This window comes from Triturus cristatus, chromosome 2_2, assembly GCF_964204655.1.
Source record: "Triturus cristatus chromosome 2_2, aTriCri1.1, whole genome shotgun sequence".
Classification (NCBI taxonomy): domain Eukaryota; kingdom Metazoa; phylum Chordata; class Amphibia; order Caudata; family Salamandridae; genus Triturus; species Triturus cristatus.
The window spans coordinates 717,127,894-717,153,847 of NC_140582.1; the positions used below are offsets into that span (position 1 = coordinate 717,127,894).

The 25,954-nt window shown below is 44.4% G+C and overlaps 1 protein-coding gene across 14 annotated transcripts in view; it reads right to left on the reverse strand.

The window, feature by feature from the left end:
• The window catches only part of SORBS2 (sorbin and SH3 domain containing 2), a 665,007-nt gene that overhangs the window by 372,675 nt on the left and 266,378 nt on the right, over window positions 1–25,954 (reverse strand). The window lies entirely within an intron of this gene.

Genomic DNA, 25,954 nt, shown 5'->3' on the forward strand with positions numbered 1-25,954 from the left:
AGAGGTCCCCCATTTTCCACTTCTTATTTCCCATCCAAGCCATAGAGTAAGAGAACTCCAAATCCAGGTTTATCACCCACGTTATTTCAAGTTTCCATAGAGGTTCTGTGAGCAGAAGAGTGTGAGCAGAAGAGTGTGAGCGTGAGCAGAAGAGTGTGAGCGTGAGCAGAAGAGTGTGAGCGTGAGCATAAACTTGGAATCCATCATTATGCAGGTGAATCATCATTCTGCCTGAAGGTCTTATCCAGGGATAACGTTAGCGTTCAGTTTTATTCAACTGAATGAGTTCTCAAACCCAGCGACTCCAGCATTGTAGGACACACAAACTCTAGGCACACATAGATATACCCTCCCTCCGCAATGGAAATGTACCCAGCAGTTTGGTTCTCAGGCAACGAAAAACAGTAGTGCATTGATGAAACGTGTAACGACTCCTTCCTGGTGCAACAGATTATATTAGTGAAACAGAGCATTCGTCCCTCTGCAGATGCAACCGTGAGGGACATTTGCCGAGGCTGAGATGAGAGCATCATATTTCACTCCCTAGTCTACCAGGCCGCCAGTAGCTTCGCTCTGCAGAATACCATCTTCATTATTGGTTGCCAAAGCATATGCATGCGTAGGTGCTGCGGCAAAACCTTGACTTGGTTTAAGGAATATGGGGTCAGGTATAACATTTAGCTTAGGTGCTCATAACATCAAAGCTCTGAAATCTTACAATCTAAGTGGCTAGAGACAACTTAGCTGTAGAAGGGACTGTCAAGTTCTAGACAATTACTTTCCATAATAGAACAGTGAACATGTTTGGCCTTCCAAAAACAGACCCCAAAGAAAGCAGAATTGTTTTTCTTACAGCATAAACAACCAGAGATCAACATTTCCAATAGAGCAGAATTCTAGGACCCATTCCTCATTTGCTTAGCCATGCCGAATAACTGCGGTTTAGACTCACAATTAACTTCAACACAATGGGTCTGAGTCACATATTGGACTCTGTAGTATGTTTTATAGTACTACAGTGGAGCTACAAAGTGCTATGCTATTCAGAAACTGCACTTTTGTAGTAACTTTCACTTTTGAATAAGATTACTTGTTTTCGTTTTTCACAAACTGCACTTTTGTGGTAACTAAACTTTTATAGTAATATACACTTTTGCATTCAGTCCCCGCTTCTATTATATTTTATAGGCGTGTTGCAGTACCAGTCGTTGGCCATGTGTAGTGCTAGACTTACTACAAAAGAGTAAACTACTTTCATAGTACAGTTTGCGAATGCCGAAAAGTAGTAAACTTGCTCAAAAGTGTAAACTTGCTCAAAAGTGTATAACCTTTGTGAATCGGGCCCAGTGTTTCCAATCTATCCAGACTATGACTTTCTCAAATAGATCTCTGGAAACTGCATCCCTCTCCTCCTTTGATTTGCACTCGTAAGTACAAACTCTGGTACTATCCGGCTTAGAAGGAAATCCCATTCTCCATTGGCTCTACGGCCTACCCTACTTGCACTCTAAAAAGACATTCTTCACTCTGCAGCACTCCTCCACTTTCGCTACCCATCCTACTTAAATTACAAGCTCTTTTTTTCACTTTCTCCCTGGCGGACCAAGAGCCACTAAGATCAAGGGCATGTATCCCTTAAACATCCTCAAGATGAAGAAATAAAGTAGTTCTAAGATAATCTTCCTCTCTTCCGCAACCAGAGTGCTTAGAACACACATCTACAGTGCCGGACTGGGAACCCAAAGCAGACTGGCAATTTTGTTGGACCGGTACCCACCCCCAGGGGAGTGGGGGCAAGCAGAAAGCACTGCTGCTTTTGTTACTGGGGTACTTTGTTACTTTGCTGCTGCAAAACCGGCACACAGCACTGCTGCTTTTGTTACTGGGGGGTCGATATTGACAGCATCGCTGCAAAACCATCCCCCACCGCTCCAAAACCGGCCCCCATCCTTCCAGCCTCCGGGGCAAACGCCTGATGACCGCTACGGTCAGTCCAGCCCTGTACTTCTAAAATCAATAACTCTCTAATCCTCATCTACTTCAGCAAAAAACTGCAGACATTCCTCTTCTTTATTATTTACTTTAGTGATTGACTGTATTTCCAGTTGCCTGCATGTATTTGTCTTGCCTAGTACATTTGGCTCACGTACAGTTACGGTACGGTTACACTCTGTTTCATTTCTTTAACTATTAGGGTGCAAAATCTTCTATTGCCAACATGAATGTTACTCTCATACTCATGTAACTATTAAAATACCATGAAAATGATGACATATAACATACAAAAAAGGCAGTACATGTGCCTGCTTGCTTGAATTGCCTTTTCCACTCAACAGCAATGTGATCATTTTCTTATGAGATCCTGCATAACATTTGATGAAAAATGGATTTGGCCGGCAGCTCATAATGGTGCCCATGGTTTAAAGTGCCACTCTTTTCACTTCCTCTCCCAGGACCGTGTGGTAGGGGGCACAGTGGAGTCCACAGTAATAGGCATTGGGTAGAAGAGGTTGATGGGAAGGCTTCATTGATACAATCAGACCCTGGCTAGATGTGTGAGAAGGACAACTGGTACACGTGCCTCGCCAAGAAGGGAGACCACATGAGAGTAGGGCAAGTGTGCAAAGCTTGCAACCAAAGGACTTGTGTGATACTTTCATATATAAGGTTGGCAGGTGGAGACAAGGCAGGACAAGGCACCACTGCTCTCATTATTGAGAAAAACCAGAATGTGTATTCTTGAATGTGCTTTCTGGTGAGACTTCCGCCTTTCATTATCGTTTGGGTCAATCGTGGATAAGCAACAAACAATACTCGCATGAAGGTATTTTTATCTAACTTTCTGTCAAGTGGCTCTGCCACATTCGAAGCAGGTATTTTCCATGGTGCACAAACAATTATTGCACATCATGCTTTCAAACATGATAAATCGACAGAGGGACGTCACCTAAAACACAATCTGCAAACCCCATCACATGCCCCACTCACTTTCCCTATATTTTCTGAGTCCTGATACACCTAGCTTCTGTATCCTTACCCGATTCTGTTAAGCATCCCATTCAGTGTCTAGCCACGTGACGGTTTCTTTTTTACTAGCCTATACCAGTGTCTCTCCTCACCCGATTCACCTTCAAACCATCTCTCTCCATTCCTGCTTCAGCACTCATTCCTGTCCCAAACCTGTCCCCTTTCTCCATGCATCAGCATCACCTGTCCCCAAGATGGAGATGCATCTAGGTTGCTATAAGCTGATTGGGTGCATCTTAAAGAACTGCATCTAACCCGACCTGGGCATGCCACCCTATAGCTTATATCCCATGCTTTGTTTATGTTCTTTGATAAAAGATGTGGCATGCTTTTACATTTTAATTAACTATACTAATGTACAAACTATAAATATAATCAAACACTTAACTCTTCCACTCTGTGATCTATGGATCCACAAGAGCAAACATGCCTTGAGAGAGTGAGGGGCGTTGGAGATCTGCCTGGAAAGACTGTGTTACCGCCCGACATTGTATGAATGCTGTTATGAGATGTCAAATGAAGAGATTTACCAAGACGGACTCATTTACTGTAATCCCTTTTGTCATCACAGGATGTCAATGCTCAGATGATGTGGTTGTGTGTTGCTTGCTGGTGAACTCTGGGAGAGTCGTCCATTGACCATCAATTTGTGGCAGAGCACAGGTCTCCGCAGACCAGTCTGGTGACTATTGAGTGATTATTTAAGCATACTGGTATAGCCTGTATCGGTGCCATCTAGTTGCCAGCAAGGTTCCACAGGCCCTTTTATTCATTATATACCTGTCCCCTTGACATTGATGGGTCAGATAATGAACTGGTAAATGATATGCTCTGGTGACAAGGAGTATTTGGAATTCATACTGGGAGAATGATCATAAGGTCTGGATCAACTGTTCTCCATCATGTAGTTAAAAGAAGGAGGGAGCGCAGCGTCAGATCACTCTGTTCTGCGTGATGAGGCAGGCTGCAGGTCTTCAGGAGAAGAGTGGCCGGGGCACTTCTTAGTTCTTCTATTCGATCCATAGTTCGAGGTCATTGTGAGGTTATGATGAGTGCATCTCCCCGGCATGGGGTGAATGCCTGCGTCTTTGCTCTTGGTATGCGTGCTGGGTCGAACTGGTCCATAGCGCTCGAGTTCTCGTTCTGGGTTTTATAATAGGGTCAGAAATTGATATAATGATCATGGCGACAAACGTATTATCATCTCCCTTTTGAACTTTAAATGCTCCTCAATGCTTTGAATCTTGATGGGCAATGATTTCCAGAGCCTGGCGGCTTGTACCAAGAAAGCGGAGCCTCCTCTGGATTTCTTATTGTTAGGTGGTATGGCGACTTCTGTACAAGCCTAGACCGCAGTGTCCAATGATGTTTGTATTGTTTAAATTTTGTAATTCTAGTGGGGCTTTTGCTTGGCAGGATCTATGGATGATGCAAAGTACTTTTAACATTGAACGTTTAGCTATGGTTTACCAAGTTTGCAGGATAGGCCTCCTTTGTTCCTTCAGGTGAAAGTGGAGTAGTTTTTCTGCGGCTCTTGGATTTGTAGAATTTTGTTTATTATAAAACAGGGGATGGCAATGTATAGGCTATTAGCATAGTTAAGCTTGGAGAGCACAAGAGTGAAACTAAGTGTAGTCTCTGTTGGTATCCAAGGAGAGGGGGAATGCATTACAGCATTTTCATTGTTTAGATGGTAGTCCATATTACCTCATTGGCATGTGGCATCAGGGACAAATCTAAGTCCATGGTTATTCTAGGTTTATCACTTCACTCAACATATCTGGTGAAGCATGAAGTTTCTTGGGCCCATATGTACGTAGACTGATGTTTGTGCCCTTGACCGTAGGACTGGTCTCTGCCTTTTCGGTGTTGAACTTGCAGTGTTGGGCTTTAGGTGCCTAATCATGATCCATGCATCTACGACACGAAGCAATTGCATGGCCCATTGGGCCATTCATTGTGCATGGCTTTGTATTTTGCTAGAACTATAGACTTTACTCCATAAATTCTGACAGTGGAGAAGTAGGTTGACTTATGCTATAGCTATATATGATACGTATGATTTATACCGGATTGTACGTTTTGTAGACAAGAACGTGAATAACCCGTTCAAAGACTTAATACAATTCATTAGTACCACAGAATATCCAACCAGAAACACCATTGCAACACCTGACACAACCATTATGTTCTAAAACCAGTATGTGTACATTAGAAGCAACATCGAACACACACGCAAACATATTTAACACCAGTGTTATTAGATTCATACATACAAAAGATTGCGAAGCTTATAGTTGTTGTAATGTTTATTTTTCTTCCACATGACAGCCGAACATCGGGTTGAACATGTTAAATAGACCTGACCACATGCACACAACATGGCCATGAAGCACCCACTAGCATGAAAATGTCGCACAATCACCTAACAGCATACACTAGACAAACCATATCATACACATCCAACACAGTCTGATATGCCAATGGTCAGACAGCATCACACTCCCAAAAGGATTTCCCATCCAATAATGCATGTTATTCAGTGTGGTCACATGGAATGTATAACATGCTATGCCAAACAGAACACATTAGACAAACCGCCTTACACTCCAAGAGGCACACACGGCAACGAAGCCATAGAGCTAGCAAAGAAAGGGCGACTCAATAGCACCACCCTCTCACTGTGTCACCATACATCTTAAAACCACTGAGAATAAGTTAGCTTCACCATACCACAGCCTCACAGGCGCAATGTTGCGTAGACTCTACATAAATCGGCTATAGATGCCAGTCTACAGATCAGCCCACTTAGGACAGCCAAAGACCAAATGTTCAACTTCATGCCACAAAATAAACATCAACCCTTTGGCCCCTTCACCCATACAAGTAGTACGCAACAAAGACCCTGAAGGTTTGGAACATGCTTTATTTTCCATATTAAGCAATATTAATAATGAAAAAATAAACACTTGAACAATGAAAACTTCACTAACCAAATAAATCCAAACAAAATTGCTTGTTATATTTTAGAAACGTATGGAAAGGGCTCCCAATCTCTGAAAGCACTTTGGTGTCATTCAAATGGTAGGAGTGCCCCATATAAATGCAGACAACATACCACTATTTACCCTATTCAGGAGGATATGTACAAACGTATGGGGGGCAGTTGTAGTTACCACACCAAAAGAAAACCCTTTTCAGCGCGCAGTTCAGCAGATTGTGGCAAACATGTTCCTGAGAGGCTGTGCATGTTCATTTTATGATCAAGGCAATCACTCCAAGCATACTAACTTAGTCAGCCAATCAGCACTGAGTGGTTGATTTATTAAAGTTGTTACAGCAGTTTACAGCTGTCTCTTACTGCGTTCGAAAACTAAAGGCAACTGCGTAATTGAAGAATATTAATAAGACAAGGGCATAGAAAGTGCCCCCAGCAAGGAACACGTCCTCCAGGATTCCAACTCGCAGTCAGCTAAGGACATGGTGAACAGGCATGGGGCCAACACCGAGTTGCTTCCAAAAAAGGGAAAAACGCTCAGGCATTTAAAAGGAAAGGGCTTCATTGTGTTTTCAAATGGGACTCTAGATGTGTTATATTGTTAATGTGTTGTAGCTTTCTGGCCTATGCAAGAAGGACAACATTATATTACATATTCTGAATCCACAGGCCTCCTGGTCACTTTAAACTGCTAGGGGCATCTTTCTATTCGTTGTTGCTTTTATTGGCATATCCTGCGGTCAACTACTATCTGGGACAATATCCCTTTGGGGGTTGGGACATGAATGCAGCAAGCATATTTTGAGTTGGACGGTACCTAAAAGCATATCAAAGAGAAGCAACTAGATCTGTTGAAAGAAATAATCTCATAGCTTCATTTGGCTGCACCAAAACATTTGGCAAATCTTCAGCTGGCACCCACACTATTTTTATGAAAGTCAAGACAGTGCACCTCCACTCTATTGCATTATAGGGATGGCTTTTGCAAGAAACAACATCCCTGGAACAGGAACAGATTCACACTGCTGCAAAATGTAACAAGGAAAGCATGGGAAGGGTAGTTTGTTTTACTTACGGATTTCTCACAAATTGCCCATTTGACCCATACACAATGGAGAGATGAATGTAATGAAAGGCCACAGAAGAACTTCCCAGCTGCTGAATTGATGAGTTTCGAGACCACTTGATAGATGCTTGGGAAATATTTGTTTAAAGCTTTGACTTCCCGCTCCGGGACTAGTAATCTGCTTTGAGGGCTAGTGGGGTTAGAGTCTTGCTATGTGTAACCTTTTAGTTCCTTCATAGAGCTGAAGAGCAGCGTCAGATGTAAGTTAGAGTTGTGTAGATGAAGAGTGCACGTGATTAGTTTGGGTAAAGCACACACCTCATGTTCGTCGATCGAATCCACTTCTACTCCCCGTGATCTGCCTCTGAGTTTCATCTTCTTGAAGGACCATCATTAGAGTAAGTTAGTAGCTGATGACAGCAGGTTTCTGGCTGGGGTGTACTATGGGGCTAGATGTTGCAAGTATTTTGGACAGATTTCCACTGGACGGTCCAAAGAACCTTGAGTTTGATCCTACACTCATCCTACCTTGAAATGGATGCTAGTCCGTAACTTTCTATGCAGGCTTGCCATGGTCTTGCTTGCACAGGTTAAATGGCAGTCTAGCTGCCTGGTGTTATAATGTCTGCAGTCTGACAATGGACATTTTGGTGAGGTAGTGTGAATGATATTACAATAGTCCAGATGGGACATGAGGGCTCTGATAAGTTCCATGTAAAGGGAGTAAAGGGAGTACTTTGCGGAGTAGGCTAAGTTGGAGATTGGTCCCTTTAACCACTGCACAGATTGAGTAGTAATTGAAAATTCTGAGTTCAAAAATCATCACCAAGCTTTTTGCTTGAGGATTGGAAGGGCAGCGGTGTTAACTGGTCCCAGGACCTGGCGGCCAACTGATTGGTAGGTGGGCTCGCTTTCTCGATCTATGATCTCCGTTTTGGTGCAGTTCCAAATTCCAGGATGTAGTCCAAGCATAAAATGATGTTGCAATTGTTTGTGCTGCTTTCTAGTCGAAAGTAAATCTAGTTGTTGCATATGCACATTTCAAACTTGACAGGATACTGCTTGAGAAGCTCTGCATTATGACACACATACGCTCTGAACACGAAGCAAGAAAGAGAGACATCTTGGGGAATGCTGCAGGATACCAGGCCAGAGGAAGATTCCTCTGTTCCAATCCTGGCATTTTGACTTTGATCGGTTAAAAAGGACTGGACGAAGGAGAGACTGGTGGCGGTGGAGGAGGTGATCGAATTCTGTGTGCCCTTGGAGATGTTTCTTTACTTCCTTCTCTAGGATTCTGCGGGGGAACGGAGGTGGATATGGCTTGTAGTAAGACAAGATCTTGGGATCTTTTTGCTTTTGTAGCAGTGGGGTGATAATGGTGCGCTCGCAGGGGTCAGGTATGATCCCAGATTGGAGGGAGACATGTATCACTTTGTGATCAAACAACTTATCTTTTCTATGAGAAGAGACAAGCAGTTATGTTAAAGTTCATTCAATTCAGTCAGTTCATTGTAATGCCTGGCTTGACCCTGCGTCACGTCAGTGCGGGGTGGGGGGGTATGGCAGAGAGAGGGGTTGCCCATGGAGAACTTGCCTTTTACTTCCTAGCTAAGCTTCCCAGGGAGCCGCCTCTGAGAACGCTCTCCAGACCAGTTCAGGCAGACCGCGAGGCCCACGCGCTTTGTTCTGTTTTGATAAATTGTCTTTGATTGCGAGTTACAAGCTGCATACCAGCCACAAATGATTCTGGAGGGCCACGCATTCCTGGCGTGTTTGGAGGCTGCTCGAGGAGACGACGCCTTTAGCATTGTACCTCGTTTTTGGAAGAAGACCAGAGCTGGTGCGCCATTGAAAAGGTTTTTTGGGGACCATCCAGAGTGCATTGCATGCACAGACCCTCCCTCCTTCTTTCTCCCTTCTGTCATAAGAAGGGCTTCATGGTTTGGGCGTCAAGGTGAGTTCCAGCATCTCCAGGAAAGGACTATTACTGACCATTCCTACCTATGACCCTACTCGGCGTTTGGCGGAAGGATACAAACCACGTACTGGTAAACTGTTCTCTTTTAAAATAATCACGCTTCGTTAAATTCGAGGGCATTACACGCTAACGGACAGTTTACGTGACGTCACCGCTGGGAGCACAGTCCTCTTTAAATACCGTGTCCCAATAACGAATACATAGTTTATATAGTTCGAGAGAGGCTAACCTGCACCGAGTTCGGGAGGGCATTTTTTTGTTAACTTTCCTGTACTTAATGTTTCGAGGTTATTTTATTTAACCAGCATGAACGCTGACTGCGCTCGGCCGGGGAAGAGGCACTTTGAAGTGCAAAGCGCAGCTGATCTTTGACTCTGCTCCACATTCACGGAGTTTATTTCGCCTCAAGTGCCTCTTTAACATACTTTCTGCTATCCTGCTAATTGCCGGAAATAGCCTATAAATTGTACACTATTTGAGAAGGAAATGCCGCGGCGTTTTTTTTTTTTAATTAATAACGTTTAAGGCTTCAGACACTTACAACAGCTTTCCATTGAACGCGCAGATGTTTGATTCTTGGAAACTCGGTGTGTCCACGAACTTGATGAAAAAAAATATATAACACGCATATGAAGTAAATGGCATTCGTTTTAAACAGTTCAGGGCCGACCTCATCTGCAAACCAGAAAGTAGTATTTTCCAAAGCAGTAAATCTATGGGCTTTTAATATAGCCCATGTCTCTACACTTCTTGACTAAGAAGGTAACAGAAGATAAAAGGATTTGCCCAGATTCACACATGTTATTTCAGTGAGAAAGTCAGGCCCAGAGCCCAGATCTCAGTGGACAGCTCCTAAAACTCGTCTCCTTTGAAGTGCACTTCAAAGCGCCTTGCACCAAATATTTAAGTGTTGTCTTTCTCCATTTTCCTTTCGGATAAATGTGCTAAAAATAACACAACATATAAATATTCAAACAAACTAAACAACATATCAGATGCGCTTTGCTGTCCAATTCCAGAATGTCTTGCTTATTGGCAGTTCTTCTTCAGCTTTGAAATGCCGGCATGGCGGGTCTGTGAGATTCCCAGACATTACTACCTCACTCACATTGAATAATTTATCTTTGTTTATTTGGTGCTTCAGCCTAAATGGCGAGAAGAGAAGAGGTCTTGAAATGAGAAGCGTGGAGACGGGCACGTTTTTGACAGCCTAACATATCTAGACACACAGTGGCGCTGAGAGCCGGTGGCACCGCCAACATAGGGAACCCAGATATCTCTCAGCCCAAAATGTGAAGGTTAGTAAAGGGCACAGGTAGGGCACTTTCCTATGTTGTCTGCACTCTGCAGGGCTTCTTTCAAAGCTGGGTGGGCTACCATTAAATCCCCCATGGCCCAATGTTAGCCACAGCCTCCTTTAGTGCATGGCTAGTCTGAACTTTTTGCCAGGGTCGTTTTTGGCTTCCAGCATGGCCCTGGGCACAGGCAGTGCCAGGTGGTGATCCACTGCACACTGCTCAGACAAGCAGTCTGTTGGTTCATGTGTGAGTGCCTGCACACACATGTTTCTGGTCCCAGGATGTGCCTGAGTCAGTCACACACCTGGGGCGTGCACTGCTTGCCCCCACACCAGAGGGCGCATCTCCTTGCAAAGATTGCCTGGCATGCTTTATCACACACAGACCTGGCTGGAACCGTACACTTTAGATCTGACACGAAGAAGAGTGGCTGTGCAAACAAGGCTGGTATACGACAGAATGTGAAGGTATGGGAGGGCTTGAGCGACTGCTTGTGTGTGGCTGTAAGTGTGGTGTGTTAAAGTGTTAAACATGTGTACTATGTGATATATGTACTGCTGTTACCTGTCATGTGAGGAGAGTACTAGTGTATGTAATGATCCTGCCAATATCTAGTATGTATTGCGAGTACCTGACTATACCATATTAAGGCATGGCATATGCTGTAATACCTAGAGTGCAAAGATATGTTACAACAATATCTGGCATATGAGGAGAATATTTGGTCATGAGTGGATCACCTTGGCACAAGGGGCCACTGCTACTGGAAGAGGGACCGTTTAATACAATGAACAACTAGAAACATACCAACACATACAACCAAACATGCACTAACCATACATACACCCAATTCTGCACAGACACTATGACACCCAAAACTTAGCCACACATCCATGCACTGCCCATCAGGCCATCCAATGCACTCTACGTCAAATCATCTAACTATGCTTCACAAAAAACAAAAGAACTATGTGAAAAAGCAGACCTCTTGACTTTTTCATTGGTTGCTTTGCATGTGCTTCAATGGGGGCTTGCCCCTCTTTTGTGTAACTGGCAATGGAGTCTCTATTGTCTATTGAATTATTTATTGATGCTTTGGGTAGAGTGCTACAAGCTGATGTCAATACTTCAGAGCAGTAACAGAAGGAAAGAAAATACAGCATAGGGAAAGATGGACAGGCTCAGATAAAGTCTACTTTTCTCCAATGCACCCTGCAAACATGGCAACATATTTGGTTGTTCGTATTTATATAGATATGCTTCATCTGTAAAAGGCAATCCACAAGGTTCATCCACTGATCATGTCAAGAACACACCAACAGTACCAGGTTGCTAAACATGACACAAGTGACCTTGCATGGCACTCTTAGGTGTTGAGGATGAAAAGGACTTAAGTGGCATAGAATAGCCCTCTAACGTGCTTGGGATAAACTCGGCTCAAGTGTCCGCGGGGCATCCACACTAGTACATGCATTTGTTTGTGGATTCCAAGCAGGTGTAAAAAAGTTAATTTCCTCTGTAAAGTTTCGTTACAACTGAAATTTTTATTTATTTTATTTGCAGAGTTTTATGTAGGGCAAACAAGACCCTTTCGGTGACAGAGTGCTTTACAATACTAACAAAAGGTAGTTATAATACAAACGATATTGTATATACATCAGTAGTACATACATAAAATTGGTATTGTTACATAAGCAGATAATAGTAAGACAGACAGGAACACAGTAAAAGTCATTTGTAAATGCTGGTGTGGGAGGAGTCTGATAGGTGTCAAGGTGGTGTATAGAAGAGTGGGAAATGGAGAAACAGTTCAAATCTCGGAGATGTGGATGAAGGAGAGAGAAAATAGAACGTCAGACAAGCATGTAGGCTTTGCAAATGAGGAGATTTAGGTATGGAAGGAAGTTCCAGATTGTAGGAACCATTCCAGAAAAGGATCGGTGGTAGGTTTTCTTTTTGTTGAATTTTTGTGGTTTAAGTAGAAGTGAGCTTGCGCTTCTAGAAGATCTGCTTCCACCAGATAGACTCAGTTTTTGGGCCAGGTAAGAAGGGGTGTTGCGGTGCAGCGCTTTGTGGTCATACAGGCAATTTTTAAATGTTTCCTTGCTTCATAGGGTAGCCATTTCAATGATTGAAGGCCGGGTGATATGATCTCTTTTTTTGAGCCGGTGATGAGTTTTGCCACCGCGTTCAAGGTAGCCTTCAGTGGTGCAAGTTTGCCTTTTGGAAGGCCCACAAGGGTGGCACTATCATAGTCTAGTTTAGATATCACAAGTTCTTGGACTGCTGTTTTGAAATCTGCCGTTTCAAGGAAAGGTTTTAGTTTCCTTAATGCATGCAGTTGGTGGTTAGCTCCTCTAGTAGCACCACGGATGTGATTTTGCATGGAAAGGGCACTGTCCAAGATTATTCCTAGGGATTTAGCGGAGTCAATGATGTGTGGGGTACAGATCAAGGCAGTAAAATGTGGGAACCGGTCTTTGATAGTAGGGGCGAATTCTGTTTTGAGGGCATTAAGTTTGAGGTGGTTACGAGTCAGTCACTGTTGTGTTTTAGTCAAGGTGTTATTAAGGTTGCTGATATCATTGGGAAAGATGATTATCATGTAGAATTGAGTATCATCTGCATAAATGTGGTAGGAGGTGTGAGAGTTGGAAGGTTTCTGTCAGGGGCCCCATGTACAAGTTGAACACTGTTGTGACGAGAGTGTTACCTTTGTGAATAGGGTCCTATAAGGTCTGCCACCTCTGGAAGACGTGTACGAGGCTAGGACAGGCTCAAGCTGACAGACAACAAGAGAGTTATTTGTGCCAAGAAATCCAGTATTTTAGGTAATACTCAGAAGGCTGCAAATGTACAAAGATAAACACCTTCCATGTACATGCTGTCTGCATTTAAATGTAACATTTTCGTCTTTCTTCTGTTTTGATTTATATTTATTTGGGATTGTTAGAAACACCTCTTGTGATTTTCAGCACAATTAATCTGGGCCTAGAGGGTTCAGATGCACACGGTTGCCATTAACTAATGCAGATGAAATGAGGGCACTCTGCAGGTGTACAGTCACACAGTTCAATAATGCAGGATGTGCTGTGCCAGTCAGGCAGAGTGTTAGGTCACTGCCTGCCTCCAGCACTCAACCCCTGAGATCTCCCGCCACATGAAAAGCCGACGTCCTGCGATGTCCCTTCTCCTGCCAGCGCAAGGCGGGCCATGCGGGAGCACCAAGGGTATAAAAGTAAAGAGCAGAGCGAAGAGATGGAAAGAATCAACTTCGTCTCAATTATTTTGTGATTTTGCTAAATGCGCCCATAAAACTGCTTCCCAGAGAGCGACATTCTTTTCACTTGACCTTGGGCCGCCATGTAAATCCAAGACACAGGTGAAAGCCTGGACCCCGGCCGGAGAGCGCATTTAGGATGGTGTCTTTGTTATATGTGTGGAACTTTGTATCAGCCATCATAATACTTTATGGCACACGTTGTGTCAGAAGAGGTTTTTAAACTGATACACAAACTGGCACATGCAGTTCTACCAACCTACACTTTGTTGTCGTCTTACAATGCAACGAAGAACCAGCTTGAGTAAAGTTCTTCTGACCCTCCCGCCTCACGCTTCTTCCGATTTTACTACACGCTCTTAACTCATAGTAGATATATTCCTGGGCATTCATTGTCCATCGAACGGCCAATGCACAGCAACGGGGGCTCAGGTGCCCCCTTCTATATCTCGGAGAGCAGCCTTTACATCCTCAGACGCCAATGGTGTCCTTGTACTCGAGAAGTGGACGTCGGACCTCTTGAAAGGGTTTCAGTCAGAGCTTCACGGAAAGCTCTCTTGTTCAAAAACACCATTTATCACACTTTGGTTGCACACTTGCTTGCTTCCAGAACTTAGGAAAGGTGTTGCTCCTTTATCTTTGAACAGACACTGTTTATGTCTGATCTAAGGCACTGATTCACACAGAAATCTGTAAGTCCTGATACTCACTATGCAGAGTACCTATTTGCTCTTGAAAAGTGCCAGTATTCTCCCATTAAATGCATTGTAGTATTGCAGAGAAGTGCAGGCATTCTCCGTTTCACAATAAAAAAGTGCAAGTACTCCGCACCCGACAGTATCTGCTCATTTAAAGCAATGATCTTATTGATTGGAAAGGTTTAAAGGTAGCCCTGCCCTACACTGATAATCCGAAGATTTAGGGGTGGAGAATTAGTCTGGCTTCCCTTTGGGCCTTAGGGTATGTGGCAGACAGGGTAAATCTTGGTGCAGTTCAGACCTGTGTATGATTGTTAATACTTTTATCACCACAACGTCTCCAGCATTATGTTGTAGAACATCATCTCTAATTTCATTAAACACTTTTTACACAAACATTTGGAGATGAATTGCCATTGCGCCATTCATCAAGGAAGAGTCCAGTTACATTTCCTAGAGAGTTGTATTGCGTCAATAGACCTTTTCTGTATTCCTGCTTGGACTCTTTATGGTCAAACTTCTAAATATGAGATCCTGTTGGTTTTTCTTGAACATGCCATAGTCTTTACTGTACTGCTTGCCGCCATGTCAAGGCCAGGCAAGGCATTTCATCAGAGATCAAGGCTCATTGCAAGTAAAGTCACCTCCTTATACGGGATCCAGTGTTAAAATCACACACAGCACCAGCACCATGAGGGGTTAATAGGCAGGGCGCCATGAGAGGGCATTCTGCATGTTTTCACTCCTTTCTGTGGTTTATATCAACAGTCAAACTCAATGTATTAAACTTTTAATAAAGTATATTTGTGTGCATGCGAGTAGTCTAGGTTTAGTGGATAATACTTTTGAACGGTTCGACAATTCTGGCCTAGGATGATTCTATTTAGATTCTGCAATATGTCAGAATCCATCTGGATTTCATCTGTGTACACATGTGCCCTCTCCAGCTGTGTCTTCCCTGAGTCTTGCAGGATACCTTGGACCACTTCCAAGCCTAAGCAATTGAGTTTCGTTCATGGCACTTGACTGGTGTTTAGACCCAGGAATATGTTTTTCCTACCAATTTCTGCATTAATAAGTAGGTCTGGATCAGCTCATGCTTTGGGGACAATAGTCAATTTATGCCAGTGCCGGATTGGGAAGCCTGAATCCATTAAGGATATATGCCTAGTCCGCCTCAACCCTCTACAGTAATTTGAGTCTCAGAAATGTTTGCACAAACTTGGGCAGAGTTTCCCTGTCCTGTCAATGTTTAATTTGGTCTGGTGGATGTGCGTGAAGCCCATTTCATTTGTTTTAGGGAACAGGACCTTTTTTTTATTAACAGAGTTTGACCCAGAAAAAAGAGATTAAGGCAGAAAAGCAGGTCAGGAGGAAGAAGAGAAAGACGGAAAAACAGTGACAAAGGTAAAAAACAGGGATGAAAAAGAACCCACAACAGTGAGATAAACATCAGGCGTTGATGGTGGTGGTTGAAAGAGTCATGAGATGGATTAAAAAACAGCACCAGCAACAGGCTTCTGAGAAAAGCTTTGGGCTTCAGCACTTACTTGCTTACAGACTAAGCATGGACTCCTGCAGTAGATGAATTCACAAAAGTGCCAGTTAGATGCACGGTCACTATTCTGTAGGTGTACTACTTTGGCCTCCAACCGAAGAACAGAGCTCAGAGCAGTTATGAACTTCTGCAAACACCTTCCGCTTTCTCAAGTTGGCAACGGTTGCAGCGATTTTCCCAAGTTTTTATAAATATCCTGTGCACTTGTCTCCAATGTTCCCTCCATGGCCATAACCTTGGATTCTGTGATGTGATAGCGGCCTGCAGCTTCTTGATGGCTGCCATCAAGAGGGATTTTCCTTGCCTCAGACCACCATGCCTTTTGCTACTGTCCTATTTCGTCTGCTGACCTCCACTCTGAGCAAAGGGCTTAGAAGGGAAAAAACCTCTTCCCTCGCCTTACCACTATTCTCCTAATCTGGCATTAGCATGCAATAGTAGAGTCACTCTAATCACAACAACTGACCTCTGGGGATCCAGGTACTCTGAAATATCCAGCCATAGAGGATCCGAAGGGGCACCCTCTGCGGTCACTCTGCACAGCCGGTCGGTATTCAGACCCTCCTCAGAATTTCCAGCCCCATATCAGTGCTGTTCAATGAGAGTCCTCTTCCCCGTACCAGCGCCGCAGCTTTCTTTACTTGTGAAGTGCTGTCACCAGTGCGGGTACATAGTGGCCCTCACGGTCACTCACTGACAATTACAAATGATTTTTAAGAAGGTAAAAGTAATCTTTGCGCCCACAGGGAGTGAAATTAAACCTGTATGTGCCATCTTGAATTCTGCCTCTTGTTCTTTTTCTAGATCACATGACATTTTTTAAAGCTACATATATGCTTTAAACGGACTGGTACTGCCGGTACTCAGTACCAGCACTTTTTTTATTTTGAGAGGGAGAGTACCTGCACTTCTCAAGAGAGATGTAAAACTATTAATTGGAGAGTACCGGCACTTCTCGGAAACAAGCAGGTACTCTGGTACAAAGTACCTGCACTTCTATTTTTCCATTTCAAGCACTGTACATAGTGTCACACCCTAAGGAATCTTGTACCGCTTCACTTTACCGAGAAGATACTGGGTAAAGTATGATGAAAAATCAACAAATTTGCATTCATTCCATACCTCGTCACCCTACACTCCCACTGGGATTATTACCTTTTAGTGTGACTTAAAATGTGTTGCCCCAGCAGCTGGGTTCTGCCTCAGTAACTTACAGGACAACCATCACTCCTTACCACGACATCAAACAAGAGCACCCGTTGCTATGGTGCTTACATATTACTTTGAATGGAGACTTCCTCTTGCCTGATCAGCATTCCGGTACAACAGATGACCTAAAGTTCAGGGCACGAGACAGGGGCACACGCGGGTGGACGGCGTCAACCCACTTTTTTCGCAGGGAAAACCCTGCCAAGAATTTGGTCCCCACTGAATAATGTGCTGAACTCTTCCCGGTGTAATTTCCAAACACCGGGACACTTTCAGCAATTCCTGCACGTTGTCCGTTTTCCATCTGCAACAACGTGCAGGCGGGGACAGGGCTTTCTTATTTAAGACTCCTGCTGGGCCCATAACAAAGGCTGAATCTGAGGGGTCATAGGGCCTCCTTTTGCTCAAGTCTCTTGGCTGGGAGAAGTCAGGAGCCTCACACCTGATGCAAATGAAGCGGAGGGGAAACAAAGGCTCACACCTTGTTAGCACTTCACACATACTTAAGAGAGGCAGCTTTTCACTTTGTTCAGTCCCTGTTTAGGAGATATGCATGCACTGTAAGAATGCCAAATGTGTTGGTCTTTCCCAGTATTTACACAAAGCAATTTGCATTTATATAGAGCTTACATCCCCTGAGGAGGCATTGAAATAATTTAAGTACGACTATTTTTTCTTTTATAGCCCTACTCATTCCAATTCAGGGTGTCAGAGCGCTTTACATCAACACGTGCATATTACACGTACAATACATTATATAAGTTTATAAATGAATGTACAGGATGTGTTACATAAAACTGGGGGATTAAAAGGTGTAGAAGTCACATATCATCTTCCATAGCTCACTGTGATATTCTCCTCGCAATGCGCTCAAACGTACACATAATAGACCTGCTAAACATATATGTGAGGGCTTTAGATCTGATGTCACTTCTTATGATGCCACTTCCTATATAGTCGTGGCTTGTGATGTCACTTTCTATGATGTCAATTCCTGTGATGCCATGTGTGATGTAGTGCGCCGTATGTCGTGCGCCGTGATGTTGTGCGCAGTGATGTCGTGCGCCGTGATGTTGCGCGCCGGGATGTTGCGTGCAGTGATGTCACTTGCATACTGCCAAACTAGGTCAGTCTCCCTTTTTAGGTCGAACCTAGCACAGCGCACATTCGCTGCGCTAGGAGAGGGCCTTTTGGAATCACTCCAGACTTTTGCTAAACTCGTGCGTGTGGCTTTTTATTTTCCACACATTTTATTGGCCTTTGCGTGTGGCTTTCAAAAATGAAAGCACGCAAATGGCCAAAGGCGGGTGTATGTCCTGCCTTTTCTGTAAACGTTCACTCCCATGGCCTTTGGGTTTCAGGAGCGAGCAGCGGCACGCAGTGTGCCAGCTGCATTCCAGGATCGTTTTACTAATTAACCCAGCGCAGTCGCTTTCACTTTCGCGATTGCGCTTGTCTTGGCTTGCCAACTGTACCTTTATGCTGGTGTCGTTTGCCGCTCCTGCTGCCGACCAGTGTCCACCGTCTTCTCAAGTAAGCCGACCACTGGCCTAGCTCCTCCCTGGCGGAGCCGCCTGCCCAGAAGCACTCTCCCTCTGCTGGGTGCGTCTCGCTCTATTGTTCTTGCTGGCCGCTGCTTGGGACTGCCGGGTTTGAAGCTCCGTGTGGAAACCAGGGCCCCCAGGGCCGAGCCACCATCTGCTACAACAGATTCCATGAGAATGGGGCCCCATCCCCGACTTGAGAGGACAGGTCTTAGACCCAGCCCCTCCCAAGGACTCTTCAGCTCCTGGGATCATGAACGCGGCACCTCCCCAATCCAGTGCCGTTTCTCCCGTATCGGCTCACATCCTCTCAGCACAAAGGTCTTTTGTCTGGACCTCCAATTCGCCCCTCGCCCTGGCTGGGGACCGGATTGATGAAGCTTCACTTCAGGCCCGCCAAGAGACACTCTGCGGTTGTATTCCACGGCCTTCTATCCAGGAAACCGCCAGGCCCACGCGGCAGCCGCCAGGTCCCCCTCTCCTCCGCTGTCGCTGGTCATTGAGGTCGGGATTGCGGAGTCCACTTAGTACAGGGTCACTTCAGGAATATTTTAAACTGGTCTTAAGTTTACTGTGACAGGATGATAGTACAGTGCTTGATTCCATAATTCTACAATAAGCTTACTGGCCACGTTTCATTATTCACCAATTATTACCTGGCTTTATACCATAATGTCCCATTCATTGAACATTGCTAGATTCCGGAATGCTGCAATTTGTGCACAGGGCTTGATTCCATAATGTTCCAGTTAGTAGATTGATAGATTCCACACAAGGGTTAAAAAACACAAGCGCCAGTCCCGGGCTGTGAAGGAAGCACCTCCGGCTCCAAGCCGTTTCTTAGCACTTCATGTAAGCAGGCACAGAGCACAGCCTATGATCAGGGGGCTCTGCCTCCCCCCTCACTGCCTGTTATTTATAGTAATTTGGTGCCTTTCACCATTATTTAATATCTCGTGCCATGCCGTCCGTTCTCTATCTCGCCTATCTCTGAAAACGTTTTTTTTTAAACTCTTCCCCGTCCCCTTGCTTTACCAAATCACTTTCTCCCTTTCTTTCCTCTTCCCCCTCACCTTGCCACCCCTTAAACTTCACCCCACATTTCCCACCCGCCCCTTTCGCTCCTTTTCTCCCTCCCTCACGCCTCCCCCAGCTCCCCTGGATATAACCAATTTCAGGGGTGATCTCCAGCCCCTCGAGCTACAGGAAGAGGAGGCTGAAGGCCCGAGCAGCCTATGTTCTCCCCGTCAGTAGTGTTAGCAACATCACCACCCCCATCTTCAATGTCAATCGCATCCCTTTCTTTAAGGAGGTAGCCAGGGCTGGCGTGGGCACAATGCAACTGCTACAATTAGGTGCTTGTTTCCCATTTAGAATAACATTTTCAAAATATTACTTATAGAAGCATCAAATTCTACAAAACTAATAACACATTCCAAAGGCGAGACCTATTGGCTATGCCAATGCTTGTTTTAGGACTTTTGCCCTGCTAAAGTTTAATGCAAGGGCACACGGATTACTGAGCGTGGCAGCAGCTACATCATCCAGGCCAGAATTTAAACTGGTTCCATAAAGATCTTTTCAGCAGGTGCCTTTTCGCCTGGTACTTCAACTAGATCAAATAGATAATCCTGGCAACCGCTGAGTTAGCGGGATCACCAGCAGGTCTTCGACAATGAGTACCCCCCGACCCTGCGAGTACCACTGAATGGGTGCACAATGCAACATTGACACCCGCTCAAGAGTGCAACAAACAGAGTTTGAAATTAATTAATTATATAAATACATAAATAAAACAGATTGGCTTTCTTGCTCCCACATGTTAATACAAATCTTTCCTGCCAATAGCTATTTAAGGGCTGCTCCAGGACCGGTGACTCGAAGCTGAGCACAGTTTCAATCTTTCCCATGTCGGTGCCTACAGAATTAGAACTGCAACAGGCTCAACCTCCCAGGCTCCCGGGGACATGCAACAGCGAGCTCTTCTAGAATGTTCTCCGGCCTGCTGCACGTGCACGATTGCCATTTATGGCCTTTGGATTTAGGCTGGGATGATTGGATTTTGGCAGATTTCTAAATCGCCCCTGGCTCTATGGCTTCACTGCTTGTTTTTCCTCTATATGGATGCAGCTTTACTCACCCTGCGAATGAGATTTACTTTTAAAAAAAAAGTGCATTATTGGATTCCAGTTTAACTACGACGAAGCGTGAACACGTGATGAAAAGATAATTTCACCCGGTTCCTTTTACTCAACAGCTGCTGCAGTATGCCGGTGACGTCACTCCCCAGGCAGCCACCAGCCATAGAAATGACTGGCACACTTCTCATTTCTCGTGTTCAAATGTTTATTAAACACTTCAAACAGAAGATGCACTTAGCGCAATTTACAGCGCAGGAGGCAACCCACGATTCCAGGTGCACAATAAATTCAGGACAAACCCAGTAGAAAATAGAAACAAGCATTGACACAACCTATTGATCTGGCCATGGCAAGCACGTGGCTTTTTCTAATTATTTTTGGGTGTAATAGAAACAAAAAGTAGAACTGCTACTGTCTACAGGTGGCACGTATATGTTTCTAAAAAAAAAAAAGTAAGAAATGACCAAATACAAAAACAAATAAAATCATGAAATGAAAGGCAGGAATGATTTATCAGACTTGGCACTGCGGTGCACTACTCTCTAGGCAGAGGTGCATATGTATTGTTTTTATATTACACGATTGACTGAGTGATTTTAGTACTGTTTACAAAGATTTGGAGCTTTTGAACGCCATCCATTTAGTACTCATTGTTTGCCTGAAAGTTCAGATAGGTCTACCAATGTTTCGAGAAATGCTTGTTTTTATTAGGGATATTGGGCTAGTATTTATAGTGTATTTTATGCAGAAATGTATTATAAGTCAAGTTTAAATGCAAAGAACATTGTAAGAAAATTCAAACATCAATTCTAACATGTGCTTTTCTTATGTAGAACATTGACACTATAGAGCAGATTTCAAAAGACATACATATGGAAAGAAAATAAAGTGCAATGTGGGATGGTGTACATTTTAGCTGACAGTGTTTCTGCATTTACAATGTGGGGAAGATTTATTAGTAGATGCATGTATTAAAGATTGGCCTACAAGGGTGAACTTGTCAGGTGTGATGATTAACGCTCTGAAAGGAGCACTACCATTGTTTTTTACCAAAACTGAAAGAAAGACAAAATGCGGTGTTAATTATCAATTTAACTTATGAATATGTTTAGGGAAGCTAAGCATTCTCCAAATTAATTTAGCACTTAGAATTAAGGGAAATAATTCACACTTAAGAGTCTTTTTTCTGAAATATGAGCTTTGAAACCACTGACAGACATTCTATAAGAAGACAACCATATATTTCCTACATACATATATTAGTAAGATGCCCCTCCCCTCACATAATAATGGTAATAAGTAGCATTCTGTATGAATTTATGTTTGTTACTATGGAGATTTTTTCACGTGTATTTGTTTTAACAAAATATATTTAAACAAAACCAGGAAACAAAGGATTGATATTGTGCAGTTAGGTAAAACCACATTGGAGAGGCTCGGTGGCTATAGAGAGTTGTTTTCCTGTGAAGAAAATAAAAAAGGTAATTGTTTTTCTCATGTCAGTTTTGCTGTACTCGGATAGTAAACTGCAATTTCACCTTTGCACTGTTGTAATAACTATGCTACTCAGCGTTTTTCGTACAGTTGCTCCAAATAACATGGCTTAGGCCACATTTATTTCCACTGGGAGGGGGAGGTTGGGTGTGTGTGTGCATGTGCATGTGTGTGTGTGTGTGTGTGTGTGTATGTATGTTTTTGGCCCGTGAAGAAGCACATTGGTTTGCTGAGCTGATTGAGAGCATGGCTTCTATCTCTCTCTATTTCTCGCTCTTTTTGTCTCTCTCTCTCTCTCCTTCTTTTTTTCTCTATTAGAGTTCGGGACATTGTTTTGGGGAGCAAAGTTCTGTACTGCAGGACACCTTCCTTAGGGAATCAATGATCAAACAGGAAACTATGACCCACTAGATGCTTTGTACAGCTCTTTCTAACGCAACAGCAGCCCTGTCGCTTGGTTTTTGGCTGTCTTCTTCTATCGCTGAATATGCTGTGTTGTAATGCTAACTTCTTGATGGAGATCATGCTTAATAAAAACTGCTGCATTTTTTCTTCTTCAGAGTTTTATATAACGCGTACTAGACCAGAGGAGATCAGGTATCAGAGCGCTTTACACGAGGACTAGTTTCGTTACAGATTGACACATTCATTGTTGTTAGGCATGGGGAGATTAAGTGATTTGCCCAGAATCACAGGATGTTGAGCGTCAATGCAGAGATTCCGACCCGGTTCCCTAGCTTCGAGGTCGGCTGCTCTAGCCGTAAGGCTACACCCTCTCCCCATTTAAATACAACACATACAAATGCTGGAGTGGATTGACCCTTTGGAAAAGAAGGAAACTAAATGGAGAAAATTAGGATGTGAGGGACAAATTGAAGGATCTGATGTGCTGCAATGAGGACGTCCCATCAGTCAACATTGGTAGCGCATCATGGACTTGTGGCTATGAGCAACTCTACTATCATCCAGCATTGGCTACAAGTTACGAAGTGGGGTATCAAATAGAGAAGCTGACTTGTCGAGGAGCAGCTGGGACACACGTAGGCGGTTGCCATGGCAGCAGGCAGAAACCTACCATACTAGGGAAAGGTTTCTGTTGACGAGTGCAGGATTAAACAGGCAACTACTGTGAAAAATAAGATTTACAGTTATTTGAGAACTGAAGCACTGATATGGAGGCAAAGTACCCTTACTTCTTAACAAAGTGTAAATTGCCTTAAATTTGGCTTGATATTTCGGATTTGTTTCAAACCTACAATTTACATATTGCTTTCCCCTGAGGGACCTTCACAATGGAGAATGTTGAAAAAAGATCCGTAGAGTTGAGATGTAAATAAGCCAATGCTAAACTTATTCGGTAGATTAAACTAGTTGAAAAAATTCTGCACATACACGAGCTAAGAAATTAATTGCCAACTCCGCAGGGTTCTGTGCTGAGCTTTCCATTAATGATTAACAATTCAGCAAACTGGTTTCTGATACATTCCGCGCACTGCCCTCCTTTCACGTAGTTTTGCTCCAGCGCAACATTGACGTTCTGTCCAACAGGTTTTTTACCATTTTTACAGTATATGATCAGTGATTGGATATATGGAAAACAACCTACAAATCAATTATTTTTCTAATAAATGCTTTCCCAAAGGAAATTAAAAACAACCTAAATGTTCAAATAATAAGTCGCAATTTAGGAAGGTGGAAGCGATGAGGAAATTGCAATTAGAGTTTCCAATTAGGAAAATTCTATTTCCCAGCCCATGGAGAGGAGAGATTAAATGGTGAGTTCTCGGGAAGGCGCTCTTAATGAGTTGGGCTCCTGACTACTTAACTAATTGGAATAGACAAGGCGTGTCCCTTTGTAATGAGCACGGATACCCGGTTGTCACATGCCTCACGCTCACACTGCTCACGCCGATGAAAAGGAAAAAGGCAGCAGCCGCCTTTTTGTTACCACGATTTTTCTTTGCTAAATATTCAGAGAATGTGTCAATTTAGTGTACACAAATATTTATGGCTTCTGGAAAATAGGATAAAAGAAATATGCGACTTCTCGGGGAATTGTACTAAACCCGCAATTGCTTCTATCAAAATGCTTAATGGAACGTCGCGGAAATGTCATCAATAAACTGGATTGATTTCAGGCAGGCGAAGTAATGACAAAGCTGCCTGGTGCAACGTAATTGACGACAAACAAACTTGCGCGGGTCCCGCTTCGCAGAGGGGCGCTTTCCTGGGCTGAAGCTGCTGCGGGGGTACACCAGGGGCCGAGGGCTGCGAGCAAGAGGGCTGGGACTCCACTTCCCAGGAGCCCCAGCAACCCGCGCCCGCTCCACCTGGGCTGCTCTCCCTCCCCGCCCCGCCCCCAACGACCAGGTGAATTAAATACCGGCTTGCCCTGCAGTTCGTGGGACCTTCCAACAAACTTGCCTCTGCTGTTTTGGATTCCTGAGGACACTCTGTGAAACTTTGTCCACGCCTCGCGGAACCCGCTGCGCGGGTCCCGCTTCGCAGAGGGGCGCTTTCCTGGGCTGAAGCTGCTGCGGGGGTACACCAGGGGCCGAGGGCTGCGAGCAAGAGGGCTGGGACTCCATTTCCCAGGAGCCCCAGCAACCCGCGCCCGCTCCACCTGGGCTGCTCTCCCTCCCCGCCCCGCCCCCAACGACCTGCCCACCTCCACCACAGCTATAAACTAACGCGTGAGTACCGCTGCGCGGGAGCGCGCGGGAGCTCGCCGGGAGAAGCCCGGGACAAGGGCGGGACCGTCTGTGGCCGTCAGGGGCCAAAGGAGGCCAGGCTGGGCCATACCCCTTATCCTTTCCACCCAAACTCTGGTTGAACTCTGCTTGTGCATAAGGTGATGCCCTCACCTGCAGTACGTGAAACTCCAGCAAGGGAGGGGGGTAGCAATACTGGGACGCTGGACAATTACTTCAAACCCGCCAAAGGAGATGGGGGCAAAGAAAACTCCCTAGAGAGACGTAGGGCGGACCGTCGGCGATCCATTGAATCAATGAAGAGTAGACCCCTGACTGAAATTATCCCGTATCCTATCTCTCAAGAGGAGGGTACTCCCCCCAATAGCTTGAATCCGACGACCCTTGAGGACTTCCCCCTCTTACTTCGGGAAATCCCAAGCACCCCTGGCATGCTGCCTGAAAAAGTCGCAGACACAACTCCACTCTTGTCATCTGACACTCCAGTTAACCTGGTTATCCAATCTCCCCCCTCGGATATAAATAAGAAGAGCAAGCCAAAGCAAAGTGTTGTGGTGGAGATGCACATGCCTCCACCTAGCAAACGCAGTAGGAAGTCCATGGGGGGGCGGGGGAAAACCAAACTATCTCACCTAGATTTTGGCAAAAAACATAAAAATGCACTCCAATCTGGGAAGGACAATGAGACTGCGCCTATCGCTGTCCCCCCCAAAGATCCAAGCCCCAACACAGCTGCTATTAACAGCGATCCAGTGGCCAACACATCCAACACAAACCCCCCTCTCACATCTATAGGGAGTATAGAATTCTTATTTCGTTCCCTCTTGCAGCCTATTAGTGACAGCCTGAAAAAGGTTGAGATAAGGCTGACTATACTAGAGACATCCCTAAATACCTTAGTTAGTAAGCAATCCAAGAATGTGGGACCTCATCTCCCTGTAGGAAACGC